Source organism: Amphiura filiformis, chromosome 16 (assembly GCF_039555335.1).
Source record: "Amphiura filiformis chromosome 16, Afil_fr2py, whole genome shotgun sequence".
Classification (NCBI taxonomy): Eukaryota; Metazoa; Echinodermata; class Ophiuroidea; order Amphilepidida; family Amphiuridae; genus Amphiura; species Amphiura filiformis.
This window is the reverse complement of record NC_092643.1, coordinates 38432474-38453645: the sequence shown is the minus strand read 5'-3', so window position 1 is coordinate 38453645 and position 21172 is coordinate 38432474.

The window sequence follows — 21172 nt, the reverse complement described above, 5'->3', positions numbered from 1 at the left end:
TGGTGCATCGCTGTAGCATGTAGGGGCTTAATCCGTCTTTAATAGGCTGAGATACAACTACTTTTCCGTAATTTTAAACATTTTTTTTTTAATTTTACGTTTTGACCTCCTTAATGACCTTTGACCCTAATATAAAAAAACCCTCATATACACCGAGAAAATGCATTGTTACAGTATAAAAAAAAAAAATCTACTATGCTTAGTTATGGAGATAAAATTCTTGAAGTTACTTAGCTTAAAACCGGAAATGACGTCTAAATGACCTTTGACCAAAAAATAAAAATACCGTGCATACATCGGGTAACACTAATGCATATATGAAATTTATGTCACTCTGGTCTGGTTACGTTTTGAGATATAAAAAAATGAACATATTTGATGATTTTTGTTTTTTTTCCGGAAGCGACCCCTTAATGACCTTTGACCCCGAAACTGTAGACACCCCAAAGACCTTGGTTGGTAGCAATGCATGTGTGCTAATGACAACACCCCGCTATGTAATTTGTAAAGACAGTGATTTTTTGAATATTTTTAGCTTTCAGACCGGAAATGACCCCTTAATGACCTTTGACCCAAATTCTGTGAATAATTTATAGGCACTGGATATAGCCGATGCATATGTGCAAGTGACGTCATTGTAGGATGTAACATGTAGGAGAAGAAGCATTTTGAAGATATTTGGTTTTATACCGGAAATGACCCTTAATGACCTTTGACCCCAAATTTGTGAATATCCTATAGACACTGGATATAGCCGATGCATATGTGCAAGTGACGTCATTGTAGGATGTAACATGTAGGAGAAGAAGCATTTTGAAATGTGTTGCCAGAAGAAAGAAGAAGAAGAAGAAGAACTAGATCTGGTTACAGATCTGGACCTAGCCGGGGCCGGAAATGCCAGTCTTAAAGTTTATGGACATCTCACACCATTAATGGTGCATCGCTGTAGCATGTAGGGGCTTTATCCGTCTTCCATAGGCTGAGATACAGCTACTTTTCCGTAATTTTAAACATTTTTTTTTTGGCAAATTTGACGTTTTGACCTCCTTAATGACCTTTGACCCCAATATAAAAAAAACCTCATATACACCACGAAAATGCATTGTTACAGTTTAAATTAAAAAAATCTACTATGCTTAGTTATGGAGATAAAAATTCTTGAAGTTATTTAGCTTAAAACCGGAAATGACGTCTAAATGACCTTTGACCAAAAAAAAAAAATACCGTGCATACATCGGGTAACACTAATGCATATATAAAGTTTATATCACTCTGGTCTGGTTATGTTTTGAGATAAAAAAAATGAACATATTTGATGATTTTTAGTTTTTGACCGGAAGCGACCCCTTAATGACCTTTGACCCCGAAACTGTACACACCCCAAAGACCCTGGTTGGTAGCAATGCATGTGTGCTAATGACAACACTCTGCTATGTAATTTGTAAAAACAGTGATTTTTGAATATTTTTAGCTTTTAGACCGAAATGACCCCTTAATGACCTTTGACCCAAATTCTGTGAATAATTTATAGGCACTGGATATAGCCGATGCATATGTGTAAGTGACATCAACGTACTATGTAATTTGTGGCAGAAGAAGCATTTTGAAGATATTTGGTTTTATACCGGAAATGACCCCTTAATGACCTTTGACCCCAAATTTGTGAATATCCTATAGACACTGGATATAGCCGATGCATATGTGCAAGTGACGTCATTGTAGGATGTAACATGTAGGAGAAGAAGCATTTTGAAATTTGTTGCCAGAAGAAAGAAGAAAGAAGAAAGATCCGATAGCATCACAAGACCTAGCCGGTGTCCCGGCTAGGTAAAGATCCGATAGCATCACAAGACCTAGCCGGTGTCCCGGCTAGGTAACTAGATCTGGTTACAGATCTGGACCTAGCTGGCCGGAAATGCCAGTCTTAACTTAAAGTTTGACCTTTGACCGGCTATTATGGACATCTCACACCATTAATGGTGCATCACTGTAGCATGTAGGGGCTTTATCCGTTTTCCATAGGCTGAGATACAGCTACTTTTCCGTAATTTTAAACATTTTTTTGCAAATTTGACGTTTTGACCTCCTTAATGACCTTTGACCCCAATATAAAAAAAACCTCATATACACCGAGAAAATGCATTGTTACAGTTTAAAATAAAAAAATCTACTATGCTTAGTTATGGAGATAAAAATTCTTGAAGTTATTTAGCTTAAAACCGGAAATGACGTCTAAATGACCTTTGACCAAAAAATAAAAATACCGTGCATACATCAGGTATCACTAATACATATATGAAATTTATGTCACTCTGGTCTGGTTACGTTTTGAGATATAAAAAAAATGAACATATTTGATGATTTTTGGTTTTTGACCGGAAGCGACCCCTTAATGACCTTTGACCCCAAAACTGTAGACACCCCAAAGACCCTGGTTGGTAGCAATGCATGTGAGCTAATGACAACACTCTGCTATATAATTTGTAAAGACAGTGATTTTTCGAATATTTTTAGCTTTCAGACCGGAAATGACCCCTTTATGACCTTTGACCCAAATTCTGTGAATAATTTATAGGCACTGGATATAGCCGATGCATATGTGAAAGTGACGTCATTATATGATGTAACATGTAGGAGAAGAAGCATTTTGAAGATATTTGGTTTTATACCGAAATGACCCCTTAATGACCTTTGACCCCAAATTTGTGAATATCCTATAGACACTGGATATAGCCGATGCATATGTGCAAGTGACGTCATTGTAGGATGTAACATGTAAGAGAAGAAGCATTTTGAAATTTGTTGCCAGAAGAAAGAAGCAGAAGAAGAAAGAAGAAAGATCCGATAGCATCACAAGACCTAGCCGGTGTCCCGGCTAGGTAACTAGATCTGGTTACAGATCTGGACCTAGCCAGGGCCGGAAATGCCAGTCTTAACTTAAAGTTTGACCTTTGACCGGCTATTATGGACATCTCACACCAATGGTGCATCACTGTAGCATGTAGGGGCTTTATCTGTGTTCCATATAGGCTGAGATACAGCTACTTTTCCGTAATTAAAAAAAAATTGCAAATTTGACGTTTTGACCTCCTTAATGACCTTTGACCCCAATATAAAAAAACCTTATATACACCAAGAAAATGCATTGTTACAGTTTAAAAAAAAAAAAATCTACTATGCTTAGTTATGGAGATAAAAATTCTTAAAGTTATTTAGCTTAAAACCGGAAATGACGTCTAAATGACCTTTGACCAAAAAAATAAAAATACCGTACATACATCGGGTAACACTAATGCATATATGAAGTATATGTCACTCTGGTCTGGTTACGTTTTGAGATAAAAAAAAATGAAATATTTGATGATTTTTGGTTTTTGACCGGAAGCGACCCCTTAATGACCTTTGACCCCAAAACTGTAGACACCCCAAAGACCCTGGTTAGTAACAATGCATGTGTGCTAATGACAACACTCTGCTATGTAATTTGTAACAACAGTGATTTTTTGAATATTTTTAGCTTTCAGACCGAAATGACCCTTAATGACCTTTGACCCAAAATCGGAGAATAACTTTTGTGTACCTGTAATAGCCGATGCATATGTGTAAGTGACATCATCGTACTATGTAATTTGTGTCAGAAGAAGCATTTTGAAGATATTTGGTTTTATACCGGAAATGAACCCTTCATGACCTTTGACCCCAAATTTGTGAATATCCTATAGACACTGGATATAGCTGATGCATATGTGCAAGTGACGTCATTGTAGGATGTAACATGTAGGAGAAGAAGCATTTTGAAATTTGTTGCCAGAAGAAAGAAGACGAACTAGATCTGGTTACAGATCTGGACCTAGCCGGGCCGGAAATGCCAGTCTTAACTTAAAGTTTGACCTTTGACCGGCTATTATGGACATCTCACACCATTAATGGTGCATCACTGTAGCATGTAGGGGCTTTATCCGTTTTCCATAGGCTGAGATACAGCTACTTTTCCGTAATTTTAAACATTTTTTGCAAATTTGACGTTTTGACCTCCTTAATGACCTTTGACCCCAATATAAAAAAACCTCATATACACCGAGAAAATGCATTGTTACAGTTTAAATTAAAAAAATCTACTATGCTTAGTTATGGAGATAAAAATTCTTGAAGTTATTTAGCATAAAACCGGAAATGACGTCTAAATGACCTTTGAAAAAAAAATAAAAATACCGTGCATACATCAGGTATCACTAATACATATATGAAATTTATGTCACTCTGGTCTGGTTACGTTTTGAGATATAAAAAAATGAACATATTTGATGATTTTTGGTTTTTGACCGGAAGCGACCCCTTAATGACCTTTGACCCCAAAACTGTAGACACCCCAAAGACCCTGGTTGGTAGCAATGCATGTGAGCTAATGACAACACTCTGCTATATAATTTGTAAAGACAGTGATTTTTCGAATATTTTTAGCTTTCAGACCGGAAATGACCCTTTATGACCTTTGACCCAAATTCTGTGAATAATTTATAGGCACTGGATATAGCCGATGCATATGTGAAAGTGACGTCATTATATGATGTAACATGTAGGAGAAGAAGCATTTTGAAGATATTTGGTTTTATACCGGAAATGACCCCTTAATGACCTTTGACCCCAAATTTGTGAATATCCTATAGACACTGGATATAGCCGATGCATATGTGCAAGTGACGTCATTGTAGGATGTAACATGTAAGAGAAGAAGCATTTTGAAATTTGTTGCCAGAAGAAAGAAGCAGAAGAAGAAAGAACTAGATCTGGTTACAGATCTGGACCTAGCCAGGGCCGGAAATGCCAGTCTTAACTTAAAGTTTGACCTTTGACCGGCTATTATGGACATCTCACACCATTAATGGTGCATCACTGTAGCATGTAGGGGCTTTATCCGTTTTCCATATGCTGAGATACAGCTACTTTTCCGTAATTTTAAACATTTTTTGCAAATTTGACGTTTTGACCTCCTTAATGACCTTTGACCCCAATATAAAAAAAACCTCATTTACACCGAGAAAATGCATTGTTACAGTTTAAATTTAAAAAATCTACTATGTTTAGTTATGGAGATAAAAATTCTTGAAGTTATTTAGCTTAAAACCGGAAATGACGTCTAAATGACCTTTGACCAAAAAAATAAAAATACTGTGCATACATCGGGTAACACTAATGCATATATGAAGTTTATGTCACTCTGGTCTGGTTACGTTTTGAGATAAAAAAAAATGAACATATTTGATGATTTTTGGGTTTTGACCGGAAGCGACCCCTTAATGACCTTTGACCCCAAAACTGTAGACACCCCAAAGACCCTGGTTAGTAGCAATGCATGTGTGCTAATGACAGCACTCTGCTATGTAATTTGTAAAAACAGTGATTTTGGAATATTTTTAGCTCTCAGACCGGAAATGACCCCTTAATGACCTTTGACCCAAATTCTGTGAATAAATTATAGACACCGACCAAAGTCAAGTCACATGACCTAAGCATGTCACCATCACATGTTATTTGTGGAAGAAGAAGCATTTTAGAGTAAAAATCACATTTTGCCATTGTGAGCAGGTCAAAGGTCAAATGGAGTTCAATGTCATGTCATATATGGGGACATGGTCAGTGGTGTTTGTGACCAAGTATGGTCAAAAACTGTCAAAGTATAACAGAGCTAGGGCGAAACGTGGCAAGTCACGCACGTGTTGCCAGAAAGAAGAAAGATCCGATAGCATCACAAGACCTAGCCGGTGTCCCGGCTAGGTAAGAAAGATCCGATAGCATCACAAGACCTAGCCGGTGTCCCGGCTAGGTAAGAAAGATCCGATAGCATCACAAGACCTAGCCGGTGTCCCGGCTAGGTAACTAGAGCAACTGTGCCCTTTGCAAGGGCACGAGGTAAGTTAGGCGGATGATTGTGACGATCTGATCAAGCAGCAATACTGTACTGGGTGCTGGATAGTATTAATTTTAATAAGACTGTTTCATTGATTGCCGTTTTAATATACCTTGATCGTGGAAAGCTGGCATTTTAAAAACTTGAATTTTGACCTCTGTGTGACCCCTTAATGACCTTAAATGAATTTTAAAATATTTAAAACATGTAAAGAACGTCATAAGGATCATTGCATTTAAATTTCAGCTCAATTGGAGCATTTTGGAACACTTGACCTTTGACCCCTTTATGGTCCCTAATGACCTAAATGAATTATAAAATGTTTTTAAAATGTTTAGAATGTCATAAGGATCATTGCATTTAAATTTCAGCTCAATTGGAGCATTTTGATAAACTTGACCTTTGACCCCTTTATGGGCCCCTTAATGATATTAAATAAATTTTAAAATATTTGAAACATGTTTAGAATGTCATAAGGATCATTGCATTTAAATTTCAACTCAATCGGAGCATTTTCGGTTGTAATGACCTTTTTTGACCCCTGTGACCCCTTGGATGACCTTTGACGTTAAACAACCCATAACCTTTGTAGCCAGCTACCCAATACTGCTTGTGACTGAGTTTGGTCGAAATCCGATCAAGGATGTTGAAGTAGTAGCAAATTGTGAGAAGAAAGAAAGAAAGAAAGAGGAAAGAAGAAAGAAATGGCAAGAAAGAAATAAGTTAGGCTGCACGCCTAACTTAACTAGAGTCAACAGACGCTGATACAAGCCGCAATTTGACCCCTATAACTTGACCCCTGGGTTACGGATGGGGTCAACTGCTCTTGCATTGTGCTTAGGAGGTCATAAGAAATATTCCTGGTGAATTTCAGCTTAATCGGAACTTATACATGGATTTTGATTTTTTTTTTTTTTTGATTGACCTTTTGACCCCCTTAATGACCTTTGACCTCAATGAAAAAAAACCTTATGTACACCGACAAAATGCATTGTTCCAATTTTAATTAAAAAATTCTAACATGTTTAGTTCTCGAGATAAAAATTCTTGAAGTTATTCAGCTAAAAACAGGAAGTGACCCCTTAATGTCCTTTGACCCCCAAAATAAAAATACCATGCATACATCAGGGAACACTTATTCATGTATGTTGGTTATATTATTCTGGTCTGTTTACATTTTGAGATAAAATTTTTGAACATTTTTGATAATTTTGGTTTTTGACCGGAAGTAACCCCTTAATGACCTTTGACCCCAAAACTGTAGACGTCCTAAAGACCCAGGCTAATAGCAATGCATGTGTGTTAATGGCGACTCTCTGCTATGTAATTTGTACAGACAGTGATTTTTTGAATATTTTTACAAATTTTTCAGATTTTGACCGAAATGACCCCTTAATGACCTTTGACCTCAATTCTTTTTAGGAAGTTTTAAGCACTGCCACATGTTGATTCATATGCATGAGTCACATGATCATTGCATGTAATTTGTGGAAGGAGTAGCATTTTTTTTTTTTTTTACATTTTTGGCCATAAGGTCAAGGTCAAAGGTCACAGTCAGGTCAAAGTCAAATGTAAGGTTTGGCCTAGTCCAATGGTCATTTGGCTCAAGTATGGTTGAAATCTGTCGAAGCATAAGAGAGCTAGGGCGAAACGTGGCAAGTCACGCAAAATGTCACGTGTTAGAGGCATTTTGAAGGTTTTTTTGCTTATGCACCGGAAATGACCCCTTAATGACCTTTGACCCCAAATCTGTGAACACCCTATAGACACATGATATAGACGATGCATATCTGCAAGTGACGTCATTGTAGCATGTAACATGCAAGAGAAGAAGCTGGTTGCCAGAAAGAAAGAAGAAGAAGAAGAAGAACTAGATCTGGCTACAGATCTGGACCTAGCCGGGGCCGGAAATGCCAGTCTTAAAGTTTGACCTTTGACCGGCTATTATGGACATCTCAGACCATTAATGGTGCATCACTGTAGCATGTAGGGGCTTTATCCGTCTTCCATAGGCTGAGATACAGCTACTTTTCCGTAATTTTAAACATTTGTTTGCAAATTTGATGTTTTGACCTTCTTAATGACCTTTGACCCCAATATAAAAAAAACCTCATATACACCGAGAAAATGCATTGTTACAGTTTAAATAAAAAAATCTACTCTGCTTAGTTATGGAGATAAAAATTCTTGAAGTTATTTAGCTTCAAACCGGAAATGACGTCTAAATGACCTTTGACCAAAATAACAAAAATACCGTGCATACATCGAGTAACACTAATGCATATATGAAGTTTATGTCACTCTGGTCTGGTTACGTTTTGAGAAATAAAAAAATGAACATATTTGACGATTTTTGGTTTTTGACCGGAAGTGACCCCTTAATGACCTTTGACCCCAAAACTGTAGACACCCCAAAGACCCTGGTTAGTAGCAATGCACGTGTGCTAATGACAACACTCTGCTATGTATTTTGTAAAAACAGTGATTTTTTGAATATTTTTAGCTTTCAGACCGGAAATGACCCTTTAATGACCTTTGACCCCTTATCTGTGAACACCCTATAGACATCGTTCAAAGTCAAATCACATGTCCTAAGCATGTTACCATCACATGTAATTTGTGGAAGAAGAAGCATTTTGAACATATTTGGTTTTATACCGGAAATGACCCCTTAATGACCTTTGACCCCAAATCTGTGAACACCATATAGACACTGGATATAGCCGATGCATATGGGCAAGTGACGTCATTGTAGGATGTAACATGTAAGAGAAGAAGCATTTTGAAATTTGTTGCCAGAAGAAGAAGAAAGAAGAAGAAAGAAGAACTAGACTTAGCTGTGGTCTAAGACCACGAACACAGCCGTGTTTTGACGCCTTAATGACCTTTGACCTCAAAATATATAAAACGCCCATAAACATTAGCTAATCTCAATGTATGGGTGCAAGTGGGACCACTTTGCTATGTTATTTGTGGCAGAAAGGGGCATTTTGAAGGTTTTTCGTCTCAGACCGGAAGTGACCCCTTAACGACATTTGACCCCAAATGAAAAAATACCACATGTACAATAGGTAAACACAATTCACGTGTGAATATACCATCACCCTCCAATGTTTTTCTTAGCAAATAAAAAAAATTTGAAGGTTTTTCGTTTTATACCGGAAGTGACCCCTTAATGACCTTTGATTCCAAATTTGTGAGGACCCCATAGACACTGGGTAATAACAATGCATGTGTGCAAGTGGCGTCACTGTCATACGTAATTTGTGGGAGAAGAAGCATTTTAAAGGAATTTCGTTTTATACCGGAAGTAGCCCCTTAATGACCTTTGACCATAAACAAAAAAAATACCACATATGCACAGAGTAACTACAATTTATTTGTAAACATACCGTTACTGTCCTATGTTTTTCTTAGCAAATAAAAATTGTTGAAGGTTTTTCGTTTTATACCGGAAGTGACCCCTTAATGACCTTTGACCCCAAATCTGTGAGGACCCCATAGACACTGGATAATAACAATGCATGTGTGCAAGTGGTGTCACTCTCCTACGTAATCTGTGAGAGAAGAAGCATTTTGAGTTGAAATCACGTTTTTGACCCCTATGACCCCTGCTTGACCTTTGACCCCACAAGTTTCATATGACATGTAGGGGCATGGTCAATGATGGTTGTGACCAAGTTAGGTCAAAATCGGTACAAGCATGTAAGTGCTAGAGCAAATGTAGTGGTCGGCAGAAAGAAAGAAGAAAGAAAGAAAGAACCTGTAAGAAAAAAGACACAGCCGTGACTAACGTCACGGCTGTGTAAAGATCCGATAGCATCACAAGACCTAGCCGGTGTCCCGGCTAGGTAACTAGATCTGGTTACAGATCTGGACCTAGCCGGGGCCGGAATGCCAGTCTTAACTTAAAGTTTGACCTTTGACCGGCTATTATTGACATCTCACACCATTAATGTTGCATCACTGTAGCATGTAGGGGCTTTATCCGTCTTCCATAGGCTGAGATACAGCTACTTTTCCGTAATTTTACACATTTTTTTGCAAATTTGACGTTTTGACCTCCTTAATGACCTTTGACCCCAATATAAAAAAAACCTCATACAAACCGCAAAAATGCATTGTTACAGTTTAAATTAAAAAAATCTACTATGCTTAGTTATGGAGATAAAAATTCTTGAAGTTATTTAGCTTAAAACCGGAAATGACGTGTAAATGACCTTTGACCAAAAAATAAAAAAAATACTGTGTACACATCGGGTAACACTAATGCATATATGAAGTTTATGCAACTCTGGTCTGTTTACGTTTTGAGATTTAAAAAAATGAACATATTTGATGATTTTTTGTTTTTTTTTGTAAGCGACCCCTTAATGACCTTTGACCCCAAAACTGTAGACACCCCAAAGACCCTGGTTAGTAGCAATGCACGTGTGCTAATGACAACACTCTGCTATGTAATTTGTAAAAACAGTGATTTTTGAATATTTTAGCTTTCAGACCGGAAATGACCCCTTAATGACCTTTGACCCAAATTCTGTGAATAATTTATAGGCACTGGATATAGCCGATATATATGTGCAAGTGACGTCATTGTAGGATGTAACATGTAGGAGAAGAAGCATTTTGAAGATATTTGGTTTTATACCGAAATGACCCTTAATGACCTTTGACCCCAAATTTGTGAATATCCTATAGACACTGGATATAGCCGATGCATATGTGCAAGTGACGTCATTGTAGGATGTAACATGTAGGAGAAGAAGCATTTTGAAATTGTTGCCAGAAAGAAAGAAGAAAGAACTAGATCTGGTTACAGATCTGGACCTAGCCGGGGCCGGAAATGCCAGTCTTAACTTAAAGTTTGACCTTTGACCGGCTATTATGGACATCTCACAGCATTAATGGTGCATCACTGTTGCATGTAGGGCTTTATCCGTCTTCCATAGGCTGAGATACAGCTACTTTTCCGTATTGTTAAACTTTTTTTTTCAAATTTGACGTTTTGACCGCCTTAATGACCTTTGACCCCAATATAAAAAAACCCTCATACACACCGCAAAAATGCATTGTTACAGTTTAAACTAAAAAAATCTACTATGCTTAGTTATGGAGATAAAAATTCTTGAAGTTATTTAGCTTAAAACCGGAAATGACGTCTAAATGACCTTTGACCAAAAAATAAAAAATACCGTGCATACATCGGGTAACACTTATGCATATATGAAGTTTATGCCCCTCTGGTCTGGTTACGTTTTGAGATTTAAAAAAATGAACATATTTGATGAATTTTGGTTTTTGACCGGAAGCGACCCCTTAATGACCTTTGACCCCAAAACTGTAGACACCCCAAAGACCCTGGATAGTAGCAATGCATGTGTGCTAATGACAACACTCTGCTATGTAATTTGTAAAAACAGTGATTTTTTGAATATTTTTAGCTTTCAGACCGGAAATGACCCCTTAATGACCTTTGACCCAATTTCTGTGAATAATTTATAGGCACTGGATATAGCCGATGCATATGTGTAAGTGACATCATCGTACTATGTAATTTGTGGCAGAAGAAGCATTTTGAAGATATTTGGTTTTATACCGGAAATGACACCTTAATGACCTTTGACCCCAAATTTGTGAATATCCTATAGACACTGGATATAGTCGATGCATATGTGCAAGTGACGTCATTGTAGGATGTAACATGTAGGAGAAGAAGCATTTTGAAATTTGTTGCCAGAAGAAAGAAGAAACTAGATCTGGCTACAGATCTGGACCTAGCCAGGGCCGGAAATGCCCGTCTTAAAGTTTGACCTTTGACCGGCTATTATGGACATCTCACACCATTAATGGTGCATCACTGTAGCATGTAGGGGCTTTATCCGTCTTCCATAGGCTGAGATACAGCTACTTTTCCGTAATTTTAAACATTTTTGTGCAAATTTGATGTTTTGACCTTCTTAATGACCTTTGACCCCAATATAAAAAAAACGTCATATACACCGAGAAAATGCATTGTTACAGTTTAAATAAAAAAATCTACTATGCTTAGTTATGGAGATAAAAATTCTTGAAGTTATTTAGCTTCAAACCGGAAATGACGTCTAAATGACCTTTGACCAAAATAATAAAAATACCGTGCATACATCGAGTAACACTAATGCATATATGAAGTTTATGTTACTCTGGTCTGGTTACGTTTTGAGATAAAAAAAAATGAACATATTTGACGATTTTTGGGTTTTGACCGGAAGTGACCCCTTAATGACCTTTGACCCCAAAACTGTAGACACCCCAAAGACCCTGGTTAGTAGCAATGCATGTGTGCTAATGACAACACTCTGCTATGTAATTTGTAAAAACAGTGATTTTTTGAATATTTTTAGCTTTCAGACCGGAAATGACCCCCTTAATGACCTTTGACCCAAAATCGGAGAATAACTTTTGTGTACCTGTAATAGCTGATGCATATGTGTAAGTGACATCATCGTACTATGTAATTTGTGGCAGAAGAAGCATTTTGAAGATATTTGGTTTTATACCGGAAATGACCCCTTAATGACCTTTGACCCTAAATTTGTGAACATCTTATAGACACTGGATATAGCCGATGCATATGTGCAAGTGACGTCATTGTAGGATGTAACATGTAAGAGAAGAAGCATTTTGAAATTTGTTGCCAGAAGAAGAAAGAAGAAGAAAGATCCGATAGCATCACAAGACCTAGCCGGTGTCCCGGCTAGGTAAGAAAGATCCGATAGCATCACAAGACCTAGCCGGTGTCCCGGCTAGGTAACTAGATCTGGTTACAGATCTGGACCTAGCCGGGGCCGGAAATGCCGGTCTTAACTTAAAGTTTGACCTTTGACCGGCTATTATGGACATCTCACACCATTAATGGTGCATCACTGTAGCATGTAGGGGCTTTATCCGTCTTCCATAGGCCGAGATACAGCTACTTTTCCGTAATTTTAAACATTTTTGTGCAAATTTGACGTTTTGCCCTCCTAATGACCTTTGACCCCAATATAAAAAAAACCTCATATACATCGAGAAAATGCATTGTTACAGTTTAAATTAAAAAAATCCACTATGCTTAGTTATGGAGATAAAAATTCTTAAAGTTATTTAGCTTCAAACCGGAAATGACGTCTAAATGACCTTTGAACAAAAAAATAAAAATACTGTGCATACATCGGGTAACACTAATGCATATATGAAGTTTATGTCACTCTGGTTTGGTTACGTTTTGAGTTTTAAAAAAATGAACATATTTGATGATTTTTGGTTTTTGACCGGAAGCGACCCCTTAATGACCTTTGACCCCAAAACTGTAGACACCCCAAAGACCCTGGTTGGTAGCAATGCATGTGTGCTAATGACAACACTTTGCTATGTAATTTGTAAAAACAGTGATTTTTTGAATATTTTTAGCTTTCAGACCGGAAATGACCCCCTTAATGACCTTTGACCCAAATTCTGTGAATAATTTATAGGCACTGGATATAGGTGATGCATATGTGCAAGTGACGTCATTGTAGGATGTAACATGTAGGAGAAGAAGCATTTTGAAGATATTTGGTTTTATACCGGAAATGACCCCTTAATGACCTTTGACCCCAAATTTGTGAATATCCTATAGACACTGGATATAGCCGATGCATATGTGCAAGTGACGTCATTGTAGGATGTAACATGTAGGAGAAGAAGCATTTTGAAATTTGTTGCCAGAAGAAGAAAGAAGAAGAAAGATCCGATAGCATCACAAGACCTAGCCGGTGTCCCGGCTAGGTAACTAGATCTGGTTACAGATCTGGACCTAGCCAGGGGCCGGAAATGCCAGTCTTAACTTAAAGTTTGACCTTTGACCGGCTATTATGGACATCTCACACCATTAATGGTGCATCACTGTAGCATATAGGGGCTTTATCCGTTTTCCATATGCTGAGATACAGCTACTTTTCCGTAATTTTAAACATTTTTTGCAAATTTGACGTTTTGACCTCCTTAATGACCTTTGACCCCAATATAAAAAAACCCTCATTTACACCGAGAAAATGCATTGTTACAGTTTAAATTAAAAAAATCTACTATGTTTAGTTATGGAGATAAAAATTCTTGAAGTTATTTAGCTTAAAACCGGAAATGACGTCTAAATGAACTTTGACCAAAAAATAAAAATACTGTGCATACATCGGGTAACACTAATGCATATATGAAGTTTATGTCACTCTGGTCTGGTTACGTTTTGAGATTAAAAAAAATGAACATATTTGATGATTTTTGGGTTTTGACCGGAAGCGACCCCTTAATGACCTTTGACCCCGAAACTGTAGACACCCCCAAAGACCCTGGTTGGTAGCAATGCATGTGTGCTAATGACAACACTCTGCTATGTAATTTGTAAAAACAGTGATTTTTGGAATATTTTTAGCTCTCAGACCGGAAATGACCCCTTAATGACCTTTGACCCAAAATCTGTGAATAAATTATAGACACCGACTAAAGTCAAGTCACATGACCTAAGCATGTCACCATCACATGTTATTTGTGGAAGAAGAAGCATTTTAGAGTAAAAATCACATTTTTGCCATTGTCAGCAGGTCAAAGGTCAAATGGAGTTCAATGTCATGTCACATATGGGGACATGGTCAGTGGTGTTTGTGACCAAGTATGGTCAAAAACTGTCAAAGCATAACAGAGCTAGGGCGAAACGTGGCAAGTCACGCACGTGTTGCCAGAAAGAAGAAAGATCCGATAGCATCACAAGACCTAGCCGGTGTCCCGGCTAGGTAACTAGATCTGGTTACAGATCTGGACCTAGCCAGGGCCGGAAATGCCAGTCTTAACTTAAAGTTTGACCTTTGACCTGCTATTGTGGACATCTAACACCGTTAATGGAGCTTCACTGTAGCATGTAGGGGCTTTATCCGTCTTCCATAGGCTGATATACAGCTACTTTTCCGTAATTTTAAACTTTTGTTTGCAAATTTGACGTTTTGACCTCCTTAATGACCTTTGACCCCAATATAAAAAAAACCTTATATACACCGAGAAAATGCATTGTTACAGTTTAAATTTAAAAATCAACTGTGCTTAGTTATGGAGATAAAAATTCTTGAAGTTATTTAGCTTAAAACCGGAAATGACGTCTAAATGACCTTTGACCAAAAATAAAAAATACCGTGCATACATCGGGTAACACTAATGCATATATGAAGTTTATGTCACTCTGGTTTGGTTACGTTTTGAGATATAAAAAAATGAACATATTTGATGATTTTTGGTTTTTGACCGGAAGCGACCCCTTAATGACCTTTGACCCCGAAACTGTAGACACACCAAAGACCCTGGTTGGTAGCAATGCATGTGTGCTAATGACAACACTCTGCTATGTAATTTGTAAAAACAGTGATTTTTTAAATATTTTTAGCTTTCAGACCGGAAATGACCCCTTAATGACCTTTGACCCAAATTCTGTGAATAAGTTATAGGCACTGGATATAGCCGATGCATATGTGTAAGTGACATCATCGTACTATGTAATTTGTGGCAGAAGAAGCATTTTAGAGTAAAAATTGCATTTTTGCCATTGTGAGCAGGTCAAAGGTCAAATGGAGTCCAATGTCATGTCACATGTGGGGACAAGGTCAGTGGTGTTTGTGACCAAGTATGGTTAAAATCAGTCAAAGCATAACAGAGCTGGGGCGAAACGTGGCAAGTCACGCAAAATGTCACGTGTTGCCAGAAGAAGAAAGATCCGATAGCATCCCAAGACCTAGCCGGTGTCCCGGCTAGGTAACTAGATCTGGTTACAGATCTGGACCTAGCCGGAGCCGGAAATGCCAGTCTTAAAGTTTATGGACATCTCACACCATTAATGGTGCATCACAGTAGCATGTAGGGGCTTTATCCGTCTTCCATAGGCTGAGATACAGCTACTTTTCCATAATTTTAAACATTTTTTTGCAAATTTGACGATTTGACCTCCTTAATGACCTTTGAAAAAAAAAAAAAAAAAACCTCATTTACACCGAGAAAATGCATTGTTACAGTTTAAAATTAAAAAATCTACTATGTTTAGTTATGGAGATAAAAATTCTTGAAGTTATTTAGCTTAAAACCGGAAATGACGTCTAAATGACCTTTGACCAAAAAAATAAAAATACTGTGCATACATCGGGTAACACTAATGCATATATGAAGTTTATGTCACTCTGGTCTGGTTACGTTTTGAGATAAAAAAAAATGAACATATTTGATGATTTTTGGGTTTTGACCGGAAGCGACCCCTTAATGACCTTTGACCCCAAAACTGTAGACACCCCAAAGACCCTGGTTAGTAGCAATGCATGTGTGCTAATGACAGCACTCTGCTATGTAATTTGTAAAAACAGTGATTTTTTTTTTTTTTTAGCTCTCAGACCGGAAATGACCCCCTTAATGACCTTTGACCCAAAATCTGTGAATAAATTATAGACACCGACCAAAGTCAAGTCACATGACCTAAGCATGTCACCATCACATGTTATTTGTGGAAGAAGAAGCATTTTAGAGTAAAATCACATTTTTGCCATTGTCAGCAGGTCAAAGGTCAAATGGAGTTCAATGTCATGTCACATATGGGGACATGGTCAGTGGTGTTCGTGACCAAGTATGGTCAAAAACTGTCAAAGCATAACAGAGCTAGGGCGAAACGTGGCAAGTCACGCACGTGTTGCCAGAAAGAAGAAAGATCCGATAGCATCACAAGACCTAGCCGGTGTCCCGGCTAGGTAAGAACTAGATCTGGTTACAGATCTGGACCTAGCCGGAGCCGGAAATGCCAGTCTTAAAGTTTATGGACACCATTAATGGTGCATCACTGTTGCATGTAGGGCTTTATCCGTCTTCCATAGGCTGAGATATAGCTACTTTTCCGCAATTTTAAACATTTTTTGCAAATTTGACGTTTTGACCTCCTTAATGACCTTAGACCCCAATACAAAAAAACCACATGTACACCACGGAAATGCATTGTTACAGTTTAAATTAAAAAAATCTACTATGCTTAGTTATGGAGATAAAAATTCTTGAAGTTATTTAGCTTAAAACCGGAAATGACGTCTAAATGACCTTTGACCCAAAAATTAAAATACCGTGCACACATCGGTAACACTAATGCATATATGAAGTTTATGCAACTCTGGTCTGGTTACGTTTTGAGATAAAAAAAAATGAACATATTTGATGATTTTTTGTTTTTTTTTGTAAGCGACCCCTTAATGACCTTTGACCCCAAAACTGTAGACACCCAAAGACCCTAGTTGGTAGCAATGCATGTGTGCTAATGACAACACTCTGCTATGTAATTTGTAAAAACAGTGATTTTTGAATATTTTTAGCTTTCAGACCGGACATGACCCCCTTAATGACCTTTGACGCAAATTCTGTGAATAATTTATAAGCACTGGATATAGCCGATACATATGTGTAAGTGACGTCATTGTAGGATGTAACATGTAGGAGAAGAAGCATTTTGAAGATATTTGGTTTAATATCGGAAATGACCCTTAATGACCTTTGACCCCAAATTTGTGAATATCCTATAGACACTGGATATAGCCGATGCATATGTGCAAGTGACGTCATTGTAGGATGTAACATGTAGGAGAAGAAGCATTTTGAAATTTGTTGCCAGAAGAAAGAAAGAAAGAAAGAAGAAGAAAGATCCGATAGCATCACAAGACCTAGCCGGTGTCCCGGCTAGGTAATTAGAAGAAGACAGAACAAGCCGACATCCGTCGTCGGCTTGTAAGAAAGAAGAAAGAAGAATTGAGAAGAGACAGAACAAGCCGACATCCGTCGTCGGCTTGTAACTAGATATATTGCATCCTTAGTAAGGCTGCGAAGTCTAGCCGTGACCTTGAAATGACCTCTGATGACCTGGAAATGACCTTCACCACATATTTTGCATCATATCCACATAACGTATACTAATTTCCATGCAAATTGAACAAACTTTGCAATTTGACCCCTTTTGACCTTTGGTTGACCTCTGGTGACCTTGAAATGACATCCATTATATTTTGAATCATATCAAGATCACATACACTAATTTTCATTTAACTTGGACAAACTTTAGAACTTGACCCTTTTGACCTTTGGTTGACCTCTGCTGACCTTGACATGACCTCCAATATATTTTGAATCATATCAAGATCACATATACTAATTTTCATTTCAATCGGACAAACTTTAGAATTTTACCCTTTTGACCCCAAAACAGACCCTCCTCCATGTTTAAGCCAAATCTGATTACAATCGTATATGAACATAATGCTAGAGCCCTTTTGGCATTATTCGGATGATCACAGCACGTAATATGCAGACAATATTGAATTTTAAAGTGATTTTCAGTGATCAACCATTTTTGTCCCCTGTATGACCTTGAACTCAAAATCTGTGAGGACCCCATAGACACCAACTAATGTCAATGCATATGTGTCAGTCGCATCTCTGTACCATAGAATCTGTAGGAAAAGAAGCATTTTGAAGGTATTTGGTTATGTGCCGGAATTACCACCTTAATGACCTTTGACCCCAAATCTGTGAGGACCCCATAGGCACCGGCTATAGCCAAGGTCAATGTATAAATCTCATTACTGTACCATGTAATCTGTAGGAGAAGAAGCATTTTGGTAAAAATCACATTTTTAGCCAAAATTACTCATGCATGACGTTTGACCCCAAAGGGTCTGGTCAAATGTAAAGGCTGGGGTAGTGGAGCTTGTGCCCAAGTTTGGTCATAATCGGTCAAATAATAAAGGAGCTAGAGCAAATTATGTTAAATGTTGACAGAAAGAAGAAGAAGAAGAAGAACTAGATATATTGCATCCTTAGTAAGGCTGCGAAGTCTAGCCGTGACCTTGAAATGACCTCTGATGACCTTGAAATGACCTTCACCACATATTTTGCATCATATCCACATAACGTATACTAATTTCCATGCAAATTGAACAAACTTTGCAATTTGACCCCTTTTGACCTTTGGTTGACCTCTGGTGACCTTGAAATGACATCCATTATATTTTGAATCATATCAAGATCACATACACTAATTTTCATTTAACTTGGACAAACTTTAGAACTTGACCCCTTTTGACCTTTGGTTGACCTCTGCTGACCTTGACATGACCTCCAATATATTTTGAATCATATCAAGATCACATATACTAATTTTCATTTCAATCGGACAAACTTCAGAATTTTACCCTTTTGACCCCAAAACAGACCCTCCTCCATGTTTAAGCCAAATCTGATTACAATCGTATATGAACATAATGCTAGAGCCCTTTTGGCATTATTCGGATGATCACAGCACGTAATATGCAGACAATATTGAATTTTAAAGTGATTTTCAGTGATCAACCATTTTTGTCCCCTGTATGACCTTGAACTCAAAATCTGTGAGGACCCCATAGACACCAACTAATGTCAATGCATATGTGTCAGTCGCATCTCTGTACCATAGAATCTGTAGGAAAAGAAGCATTTTGAAGGTATTAATTTCCATTCAAATTGAACAAACTTTACAATTTGACCCCTTTTGACCTTTGGTTGACCTCTGGTGACCTTGAAATGACATCCATTATATTTTGAATCATATCAAGATTACATACACTAATTTTCATTTAAATTGGACAAACTTTAGAACTTGACCCCTTTTGACCTTTGGTTGACCTCTGGTGACCTTGAAATGACCTCCAATATATTTTGAATCATATCAAGATCACATATACTAATTTTCATTTCAATCGGACAAACTTTAGAAGTTTACCCCTTTTGTCCCCAAAACAGACCCTTCCTCCATGTTTAAGCCAAATCTGATTACAATCGTATATGAACATACTGCTAGAGCCCTTTTGGCATTATTCGGATGATCACAGCACGTAATATGCAGAAAATATTGAATTTTAAAGTGATTTTCAGGAATCAACCATTTTTGTCCCCTGTATGACCTTGAAATCAAAATCTGTGAGGACCCCATAGACACCAACTAATGTCAATGCATATGTGTTAGTCGCATCTCTGTACCATAGAATCTGTAGGAAAAGAAGCATTTTGAAGGTATTTGGTTATGTGCCGGAAATACCACCTTAATGACCTTTGACCCCAAATCTGTGAGGACCCCATAGGCCCCGGCTATAGCCAAGGTCAATGTATAAATCTCATTACTGTACCACGTAATCTGTAGGAGAAGAAGCATTTTTGGTAAAAATCACATTTTTAGCCAAAATTACTTATGCATGACGTTTGACCCCAAATGGGTCATGTCAAATGTAAAGGCTGGGGTAATGGAGCTTGTGCCCAAGTTTGGTCATAATCGGTCAAATAATAAAGGAGCTAGAGCAAATTATGTTAAATGTTGACAGAAAGAAGAAGAAGAAGAAGAAGAAGAAGAAGAAGAAGAAGAAGAAGAAGAAGAAGAAGAAGAAGAAGAAGAAGAAGAAAAGAACGAATGGGAAAAAGGAGGCCGCTCGGCTAGACTAAGAAGAAGAAAGAAACTACTGGGAAACAGGAGTCTAGCCGCCGCTCGGCTAGACTAAGAAGAAGAAGAAGAAAGAAACTACTGGGAAACAGGAGTCTAGCCGCCGCTCGGCTAGACTAAGAACCTGTAAGAAAAAAGACACAGCCGTGACTAACGTCACGGCTGTGTAATGATTCGGCCTTGGCGGAAATTTTAAACTGCATTCCATCACCCGTTTTACACCTTCCGCGAAAACACAGGTAGACAAAAGAAGTTCACAACACAATACAGTTCCAATAGTTGTGCAAATAAAAGCCTTACACCTAGAGAAGGTCGAGGAGGGTTAATAGAATAATACAATAGAGATAATTCCGCAGGTAATCCCGTCGCATCTATTCATAGATGTACAAATGGATGAACAAAATGAATACATGCGACAGGATTACCTCTATTGTATATTATTATTCTATTAACCCTCCTCGTCTTTGCATCTTCTCTAGGTGTTAGGCGGCTTTTACTTGCACAATCGGGTGCTCAAAACCCCAGGTTGGTGCTAGCGGGAAACCAAAGATGGCCGACCAAATCCTGACCATGACTTGGCTCGTTGGATTCGTCTATAAGTATTGAATGTGTATACTTGCAATGCCAATGCATTTGATATTGGAAATTTCAGAAATGTAGCGGTGCCGTCGCTTATACAAATCTGATAGCAGTACATTTCAAGTCTGAAGAAACTTATACAATAACTGTGATCAGTG